Source organism: Musca vetustissima, unplaced genomic scaffold (genome assembly GCF_032173495.1).
Source record: "Musca vetustissima isolate MV318-11 ecotype Yass unplaced genomic scaffold, APGP_CSIRO_Mvet_v1 utg7694, whole genome shotgun sequence".
NCBI lineage: Eukaryota > Metazoa > Arthropoda > Insecta > Diptera > Muscidae > Musca > Musca vetustissima.
In genome coordinates this window covers 1,922-16,644 of record NW_026873557.1, presented here as the reverse complement: position 1 = coordinate 16,644, position 14,723 = coordinate 1,922, and positions in this window count along the sequence as shown.

Here is a 14,723-nt window from a genome sequence, read left to right as displayed (position 1 = left end):
TCGGCTATTAAGGGTGGTGGTATTTAATATTTAATTTCATGCATCTAGTCGATGGAAGACTTAATTGAAAGGAAATTTTGAGATGTCAAAGAATAATTAAAATTCAGACAACTATCAGACACTTAAGTCTGGATTGTTAAGGATATTTTTGAAGGAATATGATTTCTAAAGAATATTTTTCAAGGGCCAACTGAGGCGTGGATTTATTAAAGAATATTTTTCAAGGGCCAACTGAGGCATGGATTTATTAAAGAATATTTTTCAAGGGCCAACTGAGGCGTGGATTTATTAAAGAATATTTTTCAAGGGCCAACTGAGGCGTGGATTTATTAAAGAATATTTTTCAAGGGCCAACTGAGGCGTGGATTTATTAAAGAATATTTTTCAAGGGCCAACTGAGGCGTGGATTTATTAAAGAATATTTTTCAAGGGCCAATGAGGCGTGGATTTATTAAAGAATATTTTTCAAGGGCCAACTGAGGCGTGGATTTATTAAAGAATATTTTTCAAGGGCCAACTGAGGCGTGGATTTATTAAAGAATATTTTTCAAGGGCCAACTGAGGCGTGGATTTATTAAAGAATATTTTTCAAGGGCCAACTGAGGCGTGGATTTATTAAAGAATATTTTTCAAGGGCCAACTGAGGCGTGGATTTATTAAAGAATATTTTTCAAGGGCCAACTGAGGCGTGGATTTATTAAAGAATATTTTTCAAGGGCCAACTGAGGCGTGGATTTATTAAAGAATATTTTTCAAGGGCCAACTGAGGCGTGGATTTATTAAAGAATATTTTTCAAGGGCCAACTGAGGCGTGGATTTATTAAAGAATATTTTTCAAGGGCCAACTGAGGCGTGGATTTATTAAGAATATTTTTCAAGGGCCAACTGAGGCGTGGATTTATTAAAGAATATTTTTCAAGGGCCAACTGAGGCGTGGATTTATTAAAGAATATTTTTCAAGGGCCAACTGAGGCGTGGATTTATTAAAGAATATTTTTCAAGGGCCAACTGAGGCGTGGATTTATTAAAGAATTTATTAAAGAATATTTTTCAAGGGCCAACTGAGGCGTGGATTTATTAAAGAATATTTTTCAAGGGCCAACTGAGGCGTGGATTTATTAAAGAATATTTTTCAAGGGCCAACTGAGGCGTAGATTTATTATAGATATATTTTTCAAGGGCCAACTGAGGCGTGGATTTATTAAAGAATATTTTTCAAGGGCCAACTGAGGCGTGGATTTATTAAAGAATATTTTTCAAGGGCCAACTGAGGCGTGGATTTATTAAAGAATATTTTTCAAGGGCCAACTGAGGCGTGGATTTATTAAAGAATATTTTTCAAGGGCCAACTGAGGCGTGGATTTATTAAAGAATATTTTTCAAGGGCCAACTGAGGCGTGGATTTTTATTTTTCACCATTTGTTAAAGATTTTGAGCAGGTTCATGAGGCGTGGATTTATTAAAGAATATTTTTCAAGGGCCAACTGAGGCGTGGATTTATTAAAGAATATTTTTCAAGGGCCAACTGAGGCGTGGATTTATTAAAGAATATTTTTCAAGGGCCAACTGAGGCGTGGATTTATTAAAGAATATTTTTCAAGGGCCAACTGAGGCGTGGATTTATTAAAGAATATTTTTCAAGGGCCAACTGAGGCGTGGATTTATTAAAGAATATTTTTCAAGGGCCAACTGAGGCGTGGATTTATTAAAGAATTTTTTCAAGGGCCAACTGAGGCGTGGATTTATTAAAGAATATTTTTCAAGGGCCAACTGAGGCGTGGATTTATTAAAGAATATTTTTCAAGGGCCAACTGAGGCGTGGATTTATTTTGTTTTAAGATTTGAGGTATACCTTTTTCATTTTTTCAAGGGCCAACTGAGGCGTGGATTTATTAAAGAATATTTTTCAAGGGCCAACTGAGGCGTGGATTTATTAAAGAATATTTTTCAAGGGCCAACTGAGGCGTGGATTTATTTATTATTATTTTTCTTGGGCCAACTGAGGCTTGGATTTATTAAAGAATTTTTTCAAGGGCCAACTGAGGCGTGGATTTATTAAAGAATATTTTTCAAGGGCCAACTGAGGCGTGGATTTATTAAAGAATATTTTTCAAGGGCCAACTGAGGCGTGGATTTATTAAAGAATATTTTTCAAGGGCCAACTGAGGCGTGGATTTATTAAAGAATTTTTTCAAGGGCCAACTGAGGCGTGGATTTATTAAAGAATATTTTTCAAGGGCCAACTGAGGCGTGGATTTATTAAAGAATATTTTTCAAGGGCCAACTGAGGCGTGGATTTATTAAAGAATATTTTTCAAGGGCCAACTGAGGCGTGAAATTTTTAAAAATATTTTTCAAGGGCCAACTGAGGCGTGGATTTATTAAAGAATATTTTTCAAGGGCCAACTGAGGCGTGGATTTATTAAAGAATATTTTTCAAGGGCCAACTGAGGCGTGGATTTATTAAGAAATATTTTTCAAGGGCCAACTGAGGCGTGGATTTATTAAAGAATATTTTTCAAGGGCCAACTGAGGCGTGTTAAAGAATATTTTTCAAGGGCCAACTGAGGCGTGGATTTATTAAAGAATATTTTTCAAGGGCCAACTGAGGCGTGGATTTATTAAAGAATATTTTTCAAGGGCCAACTGAGGCGTGGATTTATTAAAGAATATTTTTCAAGGGCCAACTGAGGCGTGGATTTATTAAAGAATATTTTTCAAGGGCCAACTGAGGCGTGGATTTATTAAAGAATATTTTTCAAGGGCCAACTGAGGCGTGGATTTATTAAAGAATATTTTTCAAGGGCCAACTGAGGCGTGGATTTATTAAAGAATATTTTTCAAGGGCCAACTGAGGCGTGGATTTATTAAAGAATATTTTTCAAGGGCCAACTGAGGCGTGGATTTATTAAAGAATATTTTTCAAGGGCCAACTGAGGCGTGGATTTATTAAAGAATATTTTTCAAGGGCCAACTGAGGCGTGGATTTATTAAAGAATATTTTTCAAGGGCCAACTGAGGCGATTTATATTTTTCAAGGGCCAACTGAGGCGTGGATTTATTAAAGAATATTTTTCAAGGGCCAACTGAGGCGTGGATTTATTAAAGAATATTTTTCAAGGGCCAACTGAGGCGTGGATTTATTAAAGAATATTTTTCAAGGGCCAACTGAGGCGTGGATTTTTTATTATTAAAGAATATTTTTCAAGGGCCAACTGAGGCGTGGATTTATTAAAGAATATTTTTCAAGGGCCAACTGAGGCGTGGATTTATTAAAGAATATTTTTCAAGGGCCAACTGAGGCGTGGATTTATTAAAGAATATTTTTCAAGGGCCAACTGAGGCGTGGATTTATTAAAGAATATTTTTCAAGGGCCAACTGAGGCGTGGATTTATTAAAGAATATTTTTCAAGGGCCAACTGAGGCGTGGATTTATTAAAGAATATTTTTCAAGGGCCAACTGAGGCGTGGATTTATTAAAGAATATTTTTCAAGGGCCAACTGAGGCGTGGATTTATTAAAGAATATTTTTCAAGGGCCAACTGAGGCGTGGATTTATTAAAGAATATTTTTCAAGGGCCAACTGAGGCGTGGATTTATTAAAGAATATTTTTCAAGGGCCAACTGAGGCGTGGATTTATTAAAGAATATTTTTCAAGGGCCAACTGAGGCGTGGATTTATTAAAGAATATTTTTCAAGGGCCAACTGAGGCGTGGATTTATTAAAGAATATTTTTCAAGGGCCAACTGAGGCGTGGATTTATTAAAGAATATTTTTCAAGGGCCAACTGAGGCGTGGATTTATTAAAGAATATTTTTCAAGGGCCAACTGAGGCGTGGATTTATTAAAGAATATTTTTCAAGGGCCAACTGAGGCGTGGATTTATTAAAGAATATTTTTCAAGGGCCAACTGAGGCGTGGATTTATTAAAGAATATTTTTCAAGGGCCAACTGAGGCGTGGATTTATTAAAGAATATTTTTCAAGGGCCAACTGAGGCGTGGATTTATTAAAGAATATTTTTCAAGGGCCAACTGAGGCGTGGATTTATTAAAGAATATTTTTCAAGGGCCAACTGAGGCGTGGATTTATTAAAGAATATTTTTCAAGGGCCAACTGAGGCGTGGATTTATTAAAGAATATTTTTCAAGGGCCAACTGAGGCGTGGATTTATTAAAGAATATTTTTCAAGGGCCAACTGAGGAGTATTTTTCAAGGGCCAACTGAGGCGTGGATTTATTAAAGAATATTTTTCAAGGGCCAACTGAGGCGTGGATTTATTAAAGAATATTTTTCAAGGGCCAACTGAGGCGTGGATTTATTAAAGAATATTTTTCAAGGGCCAACTGAGGCGTGGATTTATTAAAGAATATTTTTCAAGGGCCAACTGAGGCGTGGATTTATTAAAGAATATTTTTCAAGGGCCAACTGAGGCGTGGATTTATTATTTTTCAAGGGCCAGAATATTTTTCAAGGGCCAACTGAGGCGTGGATTTATTAAAGAATATTTTTCAAGGGCCAACTGAGGCGTGGATTTATTAAAGAATATTTTTCAAGGGCCAACTGAGGCGTGGATTTATTAAAGAATATTTTTCAAGGGCCAACTGAGGCGTGGATTTATTAAAGAATATTTTTCAAGGGCCAACTGAGGCGTGGATTTTTAAAGAATATTTTTCAAGGGCCAACTGAGGCGTGGATTTATTAAAGAATATTTTTCAAGGGCCACTGAGGCGTGGATTTATTAAAGAATATTTTTCAAGGGCCAACTGAGGCGTGGATTTGTTAAAGAATATTATTAAAGAATATTTTTCAAGGGCCAACTGAGGCGTGGATTTATTAAAGAATATTTTTCAAGGGCCAACTGAGGCGTGGATTTATTAAAGAATATTTTTCAAGGGCCAACTGAGGCGTGGATTTATTAAAGAATATTTTTCAAGGGCCAACTGAGGCGTGGATTTATTAAAGAATATTTTTCAAGGGCCAACTGAGGCGTGGATTTATTAAAGAATATTTTTCAAGGGCCAACTGAGGCGTGGATTTATTAAAGAATATTTTTCAAGGGCCATTTTTTATTTTTCTAGATTTATTAAAGAATATTTTTCAAGGGCCAACTGAGGCGTGGATTTATTAAAGAATATTTTTCAAGGGCCAACTGAGGCGTGGATTTATTAAAGAATATTTTTCAAGGGCCAACTGAGGCGTGGATTTATTAAAGAATATTTTTCAAGGGCCAACTGAGGCGTGGATTTATTAAAGAATATTTTTTCAAGGGCCAACTGAGGCGTGGATTTATTAAAGAATATTTTTCAAGGGCGAATATTTTTCAAGGGCCAACTGAGGCGTGGATTTATTAAAGAATATTTTTCAAGGGCCAACTGAGGCGTGGATTTATTAAAGAATATTTTTCAAGGGCCAACTGAGGCGTGGATTTATTAAAGAATATTTTTCAAGGGCCAACTGAGGCGTGGATTTATTAAAGAATATTTTTCAAGGGCCAACTGAGGCGTGGATTTATTAAAGAATATTTTTCAAGGGCCAACTGAGGCGTGGATTTTTTTAAAGAATTTATTTTTTTCAAGGGCCAACTGAGGCGTGGATTTATTAAAGAATATTTTTCAAGGGCCAACTGAGGCGTGGATTTATTAAAGAATATTTTTCAAGGGCCAACTGAGGCGTGGATTTATTAAAGAATATTTTTCAAGGGCCAACTGAGGCGTGGATTTATTAAAGAATATTTTTCAAGGGCCAACTGAGGCGTGGATTTATTAAAGAATATTTTTCAAGGGCCAACTGAGGCGTGGATTTATTAAAGAATATTTTTCAAGGGCCAACTGAGGCGTGGATTTATTAAAGAATATTTTTCAAGGGCCAACTGAGGCGTGGATTTATTTATGTGTCGTGGATTCATATTTTAAGGGCCAACTGAGGCGTGGATTTATTAAAAGAATATTTTTCAAGGGCCAACTGAGGCGTGGATTTATTAAAGAATATTTTTCAAGGGCCAACTGAGGCGTGGATTTATTAAAGAATATTTTTCAAGGGCCAACTGAGGCGTGGATTTATTAAAGAATATTTTTCAAGGGCCAACTGAGGCGTGGATTTGTTAAAGAATATTTTTCAAGGGCCAACTGAGGCGTGGATTTGTTAAAGAATATTTTTCAAGGGCCAACTGAGGCGTGGATTTGTTTTTCAAGGACTTTAAGAAGCGTGGATTTTTTAATGAATAGTTTTTCAAGGACTATAAAATGAGTAGATTTTTCAAGAACTATAAGAATGGTGGATTTTTTAAAGGATATTCTTTCAAAGACTGTAATTTTTGTAAAGAATATTTCTTCAAGGTTTATAAGAAGCGTGGATTTTTTAAAGATAATTTTTTTAAGGTTTATAAGAAGCGTGGTTTTTAAAGATCATTTTTTCAAGGATTATAAGAAACGTGGAGTTTTTAAAGATATTTTTTCAAGGATTATAAGAAACGTGGATTTTTTGAAGAAAATTTTTCAAGGATTATAAGAAGCGTGGATTTTTTAAAGACCATTTTTAATGGATTATGAAAAGCGTGGATTTTTTGAAGAAAAATTTTCAAGGATTATAAAAAGCGTGGATTTTTTAAAGATCATTCTTCAGTGATTATAAGAAGCGTGGATTTTTTAATGATCATTTTTCAGAGATTATAAGAAGAGTGGATATGTTCATGATCATTCTTCAGAGATTATAAGAAGCGTGGATTTTTTAATGATCATTTTTCAGGGATTATAAGAAGAGTGGATATGTTCATGATCATTCTTCAGAGATTATAAGAATCATGGATTTTTTAATGATCATTCTTCAAGGATTATAAAAAATTAAAGAATATTCTTTCTTGAACCCAAAAAATAATATTCTTCAAAAAATCGATTGTGGTCCTCGAAAAATATTTTTAGCGCAGTCGCTGTGATTCCTGAAAAAAATATCATTAAGGAATCGAAGGTCGGTCATTTCTTTTTGGGGTAACTGTAAGAATGCCTTGATGGCTCTGCTATTTCAATAAACCACAACTGCTTATGACGACATTTTACGGTCTATCTATTGTGCTGTATGCGCAACTAGGGATTTACTTAGTTTTCTCTTTTTTTTTTGGTAACGTTCCATTCCATTTCTGTGGTTGAGATAATCACTTGATAATGGAATATTTTCTGTTGCAAGAATTTGGCGTTTGGCTCTCTCTCTCTCTCTCTCTCTGTGTCTTCCTGTGATTATTATAAGAATTGTTATTGTCCCACTTTTTTCTTCTTGCACAGAGTTCATTTTTTTACAAAGACTTTTTACTTTTCCTTGCAATTTTTATAATAATTGCGATTTTATCTACTAAATACAATGTGGTGATTTTTTGGAATATCCGGAAAAGCTCAAAAATTTAACAAGAGGTCCGGAAGGAGGGTGCTTGGAAGAAAAACATGTATTTTGTTGTCGCTTTTTAAATAATTCATCAATTTAAGCTTAATTTGCAGGTTATGGTCGTTGCAAATGTTTGCAAAAGTTCTTCTCTAGAATTCAGCTGGTGATGACAAAGTAATGAACTATTCATGCCATGCATTTTCTAAATGAACAACTGCAAATGACAATGAATTTGTGCAGGATGGACATTTTGTGCAAATTGAAGTTTTCCCGTGGCCCTATTGCCACTAATGCTAAGCAGCATTGAGTACTTCTTTTCTGTTCATGTTTGCCTCTTCAGATACCATCGACATCGAAGCATCATCAGCAACGCCATAATTTACCGCCCAGTCCCCTCGGCAATATCAGTATCACCATCACCATCATCCTCGTCATATTTTACTTACCACAATATCCGCAGGTGATGAATTCACCGGATACCATGTTTCATTCAAGTCCCACCATGGCGAAAACACTTTAAACTGAAAGTCTTGTCATGACTGTACAATGGGATGTGACAGAGGGGGTGAGTGGGGGGAGGGAAACATGATGACAACATTGTTAAAGGAAGTTTCTTGAGCAAACATTCAACTTTTTTTTGCAACAATTCCAAGGTGAATTGTTGTCTTAATGGTGTGATTGAAATTGCTGGCGATGTGTTTCCGTTTGCAGTTCACGGATATTTTCTCTAAAGTACCCTCATTTTCTTCGCAAGCCCGCACAATAAATGTGTGTAGTTGAAGTATTGGAAAATTAGATAGCAATCAATATATTAAGGTTGTAGGAGGAACTGTGTGGATTTTTCTATTAAACAGAGAACTGGAGTTAGATAGAGTTTTGCACTTTTAAATATACGCCTATTACAGTCCTTAAAAAAATATTCTTAAAAAATTCCACGCCTTCTTCTAGTCCTTGAAAAAATATTCTTAAAAAATTCCACGCCTTCTTCTAGTCCTTGAAAAAATATTGATTAAAAAATCCGCAACTTGTGTTGGTCCTTTAAAAAGTCCACGCCTTGTGTTGGTCCTTTAAAATGTCCACGCCTTGTGTTGGTCCTTTAAAATGTCCACGCCTTGTGTTGGTCCTTTAAAAAGTCCACGCCTTGTGTTGGACCTTGAAAAAATATTCTTTAAAAAATCCACTCCTTGTGTTGGTCCTTGAAAAAAACATTATTTAACAAATACACGCCTTCTTCTAGTCCTTGAAAAAATATTCTTTAAGAAATCCACGCCTTGTGTTGGTCCTTGAAAAAATATTCTTTAAAAAGTCCACGCCTTCTTCTAGTCCTTGAAAAAATATTCTTTAAAAAGTCCACGCCTTCTTCTAGTCCTTGAAAAAATATTCTTTAAAAAGTCCACGCCTTGTGTTGGTCCCTGAAATAATATTCTTTAAAAGGTCCACGCCTTGCGTTGGTCCTTGAAAAAATATTCTTTAAAAATTCCACGCCTTGTGTTGGTCCTTGAAAAAAGGTTCTTTTAAAAATGTTCACGCCTTGTGTTGGTCCTTAAAAAAATATTCTTTAAAAAATCCACGCCTTGTGTTGGTCCTAGAAAAAATATTATTCAAAAAATCCACGCCTAGTGTTGGTCCTAGAAAAAATATTCTTTAAAAAACCCACGCCTTGTGTTGGTCCTTGAAAAAATATTCTTTAAAAAATCCACACCTTGTGTTGGTCCTTGAAAAAATATTCTTTAAAAAATCCACGCCTTGTGTTGGTCCTTGAAAAATATTTTTTAAAAAATCCACGCTTTTTTCTAGTCCTTAAAAAATATTCTTTAAAAAGTCCACGCCTTGCGTTGGTTCTTGAAAAAATATTCGTTAAAAAGTCCACGCTTGTATAGTCCTTTAAATATTATTGTTTCTAAAAAACATAATTTAATCGACAATTTCTAGTCCTTGAAAGAAATTTTCAAAGTAACCCTCCAACATGTGCCATTAAGCAGTTCAATTTCCCATGGTATTTACAATTTAAGAAGCGATTACGACAGTTAACAAATGCATTTCTTATTTTAAATCCATTAGCTTATAGAGAATTTGAAAAAGTCTACGTATTTTAAATATGACTTAAATAATAAGGTATTTAACAAAAAATAAATACTCTAACAATGTTCGCAAGGAAATCGCTGCCACTGATGCGTATAAGTAACAATCGGTAACGTTGGCAACGACAATTGTCGTAAGAAACAAAAATCAAGACATTTTTTGATAATAATGCAAATAAATTCACATTTCATTGTAATTTGTTTTTCACCAAGACATTCATTCGTGTGTAATATTCTCGGGGGGAAAAATTACATTTAATGACGTTTTTAAAATGTGATGTTATTAGATGTGACATTTATATATTTAATAGCATACTTTTAAGTTATTTGGCAAATTTAAATATTCAATTTTATTTTTTTGTTCTTTTTTCTTTTTTGTAGAAAATATTGGAACGATGTCTCGCATTTGCTGTTGCTATTTTGCCTAAGGTATGTAAAAGAAATCATTGCTGTTAGCAATTTGCATCATTATTTGAACTTTTTAGAGTTTTTTCATATAGCAACGAATATCGTATCAGAAAAAGAAGAGAAGGAGATTTATTTAGTTGCGAATTTGAACTGTGGTTTTGAGGGTAAAGATTGTGTTCTATTAAAAAACAAAACACATATTTCAGACATTATTTGCATTTGATATCTAAAAGCATTTTAATGGAATCTTATATTCGAGTTCAGTCATTCCGAAAAGATCTAGTTCAACAGAACTATTATACAAAATAAACGATCGGTGGGGAAGTCCGGATCATTTGTACACCTAGTTGATTTCACATCGTCCGTGTACTATTGAACGATTGAACTAAAATCAACTATGAAACTAAATTAATGATATAGTTTCTTATGTCAAATGTACGCTTATTATAGTCCTTGAAAAAAAATATATATATTTTTTTAAATACCCATGCCTATTATAGTCCTTGAAAAGTCTGGAAACCCATTTCCCAGGTTATAAAGATGTGGATACCGTCAACATTTAGTGTGATGACATTCAACTTCTAGCGGCTGTGGTTTCGCATCTCGTTGGCAAGGTTAGCAGAAATAAGATACACTGGACAGTCAACCTATTCAAACCATATAAATCACCTGGACCAGATGGTATAATACCGGCGATGCTTCAATTTGTCTCGCCACGTATATATCAGATCCTAATGAATCTACACGGCGTGTCTGACTCTCTCGAGTGTGTCGGGTCTTTGAAATAGAGGACTACATACCCATTATCCTATCAACCTTTCTCCTCAAAACTTTCGAAAGACTGATCGACCTGGAGATTAGGAGTCATGTAGACTCCAACCCCTCTAATCAATTCGCAGCAAGCCTATATTAAAGACAAATCCATGGAATTTGCACTGCATGAGGTTGTAGGTTATATTGAGAGGAATAGGAAAATTTAAAATTTTACATTGACCACCTTTCTATATATAGAAAGTGGATGTCGTTATTTTCAGTAGAGACGACTGGAACCATAGAAACCCTCCTCTGGACGTTCTGGCTTTTTATACAGGTGGATCCAAAATGGATCCTTGAGCTTACATACAAGTTAGATATCAAATGTAGTGATTTGATTTGAAAATACTAACTAACTGGTATCGGTTGCGCTGGGTATCAGGAAATTGTGACTTCATGGATAATAAACTACAGATCTAGCAATCGCTGGGGCATTATTTAATAAAAGATCTAATGAATTTAGTCACAACGAACCTAGCTGCAATGTCGGGAGTTATTACTGGACACTGCCGTATCAGGGCCTGTACCATTAAATTAGTTTATGGAAAAAGAAATACATTTTTTCGATTTTTAGCTCCTGGAAGATATTACGACTGCCCACATGCCGGTCAACTTCGATCATTTATCCGATTTTAAGGACATTTTCGACGACCTGCCTACCTGTGCGAGGTGCATCTTAAACATCAAACATTCCTGAACTGAATCTACGAAATTCAAATTGCACACATGCACCAAACAAAAACAACAAATAGTCAATATATGTTCGGTAAAATAAAAGGTACTTAGATATGGCTCCCATATATTTAGTCCACATTTATAGAAATTGTGTTCTAAAGATCGTACGTTTATTCGATTGACACGAAATTTTGTCCTAGAAATTTTTTTTTTTAATCCAAGAATGTTTTCCTTCCGGATCGTCTATAAACACTTCCTTCACTTCGTCTATGAAAGACTCCCTTCTGCTCGTCCATGAAAGCCTCCATTCAGCTCGTCTATGAAAGACTCAATTCAGCTCGTCTATACAGACACCCTTCGGCTCGTCTATAGAGACTCCCTTCAGTTGATCTATAAAAACTCCCTTCAGCTCGTCTATAAGGACTCACTTCACTTCGATAGAGACTCTCTTCTCAGATAATGAACTCCATTTTGTTGTGTAGTGTAATTCATCATTAGGGTACTTCTGAAGCAGCTCAAGTCCTTGCCTCATTATCCCTTCAGCTCGTCTATAAGGACTCACTTCACTTCGATAGAGACTCTCTTCTCAGATAATGAACTCCATTTTGTTGCGTAGTGTAATTCATCATTAGGGTACTTCTGAAGAAGCTCAAGTCCTTGCCTCATTATGGCCTTGACCATTTTAATATATCCCCCATATAATGGGGGAAGGCATTTCCATCCGAAAATTTTCGATATTTGTTAATTGTGGTGCACCAAAAATTTTCATAAAACTTTGCACAACGTACTGAAGTTAGGATAGACTAACGTGTGTCAAGTTTTACTGAAATCGGTTCAGATTTAGATATAGCTCTCACATATAGTTCAATCCGATTTTCAGTTAATAGTCCACCAAAGCTCCAAAATATTTCCGATTGGCACAAACTTTTTCACAACGTACTAAAGTTAGTACAAACTAAGTTGTGGAAAACTTCGATGAAATCGGTTCAGATTTTGATATAGGTGCCATGTATAGCACCGTCCGATTTTAAGTATATGGTACACCAAAGACCCAAAGATAGTCCGATAGCCGCAAAATTTTGCACAAGGTACTGAAGTTCGTACAGCCTAACTTGTGTCAAGTTTTGTTGCAATCGGTTCAGATTTAGATATATCACCCATATATATTTTCGTTCAATTTTAAGTAAATAGTGCAGCAAACCTAGTAACACGGCCGATTGACACACAATTTGACGTATTTGGGTTTCTTTAGATACGCAGATATAGCCCAAATATATTTTAGATCGACTTTATGTTAGTTGAGCTCCAAACAATCAACGGATCTATATCTGTCCAAATGGATTGATCTAATTCGGTTCATATTTATGTAAAGATCAAAAATCCGAAGTCTGTTAGATTGCATCTGTTGAATATACCCGAAGTCGTGAAGGGTATCATATAGTCGGCTCCGTCGGTAGTAATTACTGACTTTCTGATCGATTGGAGACTCTATGTAAATAATAATCTCTTTTTAAATATCACATTTCCTTAAATTCAATACCATCGATGACACTGTACCGTGAACGTTGTCATTATACCCCCGAAAGAGTGTCATTGTATCCGTAGTATTTGTCATAATGAATAATGTCTGTTTCTTTCGGAAAATTATCGAAACCAATACAAATGCAAAAAAAAACAAAACAGATGAGAGCTGAACAGAGTAAAAAGAAACCTACAGGACATTTGACGCTGTCTGTCGTTTGATAATGCTGCTGCTGCAGCTCGTACCTCCAAATACATTGAACATCTGTAAAACTAGATGGTAGGGACAAATTGCAATGGTAAAGAAATGCCATTGCTCCAGAAGTGCAACAAATGGAAACAAAATCAACACAGAAAAACACAACAGGAACAAAAAACGTCCATAGAAAACCAAACCAAATACCCTATTCGAGGACATTGTATAGTGTTGCAACACATAAACAACAGTAGCAACAAAATCTAGACAGCAGGAGGGCAGTATAGTCATTAAAAAGGATCAACTATCAAAGAAACGTTGTGTTTGCTTCCCGTGTTGCAATACCCTGTTGTTCGTTGGCTTCGTGTGGCAACAAATTATAGTTTCTTTTTTTTCCACTCTTCTTCTTCTTCCTACTCCTCTTTAATTTGGAATATTTGTAGAGCATAATGAATGCATGAAAGAATGAATGTATGCCCAGCCAAAGGGGATATTGAGATTTCTTGTATTCGATTGAGTTCAATAGAATTTTCATATCATACAGAAATTCTAAAATTTAATTCCTAAAGGATCTTAAATGACATTTGTAGACGATTGCTTTTTATACATTTTCTGTTATTCGGTAATACAGATACATTTTTCTTTATCAAACTCTTTAAGTAGAAACATGTCCTTATACTACTGTAATATGTTAATACTAACAAACTTGAAACCGGATATTGATAAACTTTTTAACATATAGCCTCGAGATTTTTTTGTCGATACTTAAAAGTTTTCTTTTCTTTCCTTCCATCCATTAAGTTATGAGGCAACATTTTTATTAAAACTTATTTTTAGTGTACATCTCTTCCCGTAAATGTCCTTTTTATTTCCTAATAGCTTGAGGAAAAACACCCAATTTCCTTTTGATTGTATCGCACGCTTATCAAACGTTTGTTACAAAGTTGTTTGCTTAATGCGGATATTGATATTTAACATTATGTGACGGAAGCCGACGCCGGCCTAAGTATTAAATCATGTAATTCCTGATAAGTTAATCTGCTTATTTGAATCCAACATATTTCGGATATTAAATTTTGAAGTGTTGATGTGCAGTCAATTTAAAAACAAAAACATGTTTTCTCATGTTGATTGAAATACAAATTAAGTATAGTGAATACTTCCGGACTCTATGATAAGGATGCCATAACTCTCATCTTTGGAAAAATAGTCGAATCTGAATTTGTCAGATTTCGGGATTTTTTTTTCTAGGTAGATTTCTACTCCACGGGCATCTGTTCTGTAGGGATTTGTGTCCTTGTGGAACATTCAATAAGACATACATAACCAGTATGTAAAGTAGTAAAGTCGGCCTAGGCCGACTATATACTATTCTAACAGACGTCGCATTGACATGAAATTGGATGAACTAAATTATGTGATCTATATATAAATGTTAACCGACTTAGATCAATCCATTAACACGTCATTCTATAACCTATACTAAACTCTTCATTAGGATATATAGAGAATTAGACAAAATTATGTAAATTATGTGCATACAATAATTTGGACAAAATTCTGTGGCAATTGGCCTAAAATTGGGTCTTTGATGCACCATTTACTTAAAATCGGATAATACTATATATGGGAGCTAAGCGATTGCAACGAAACT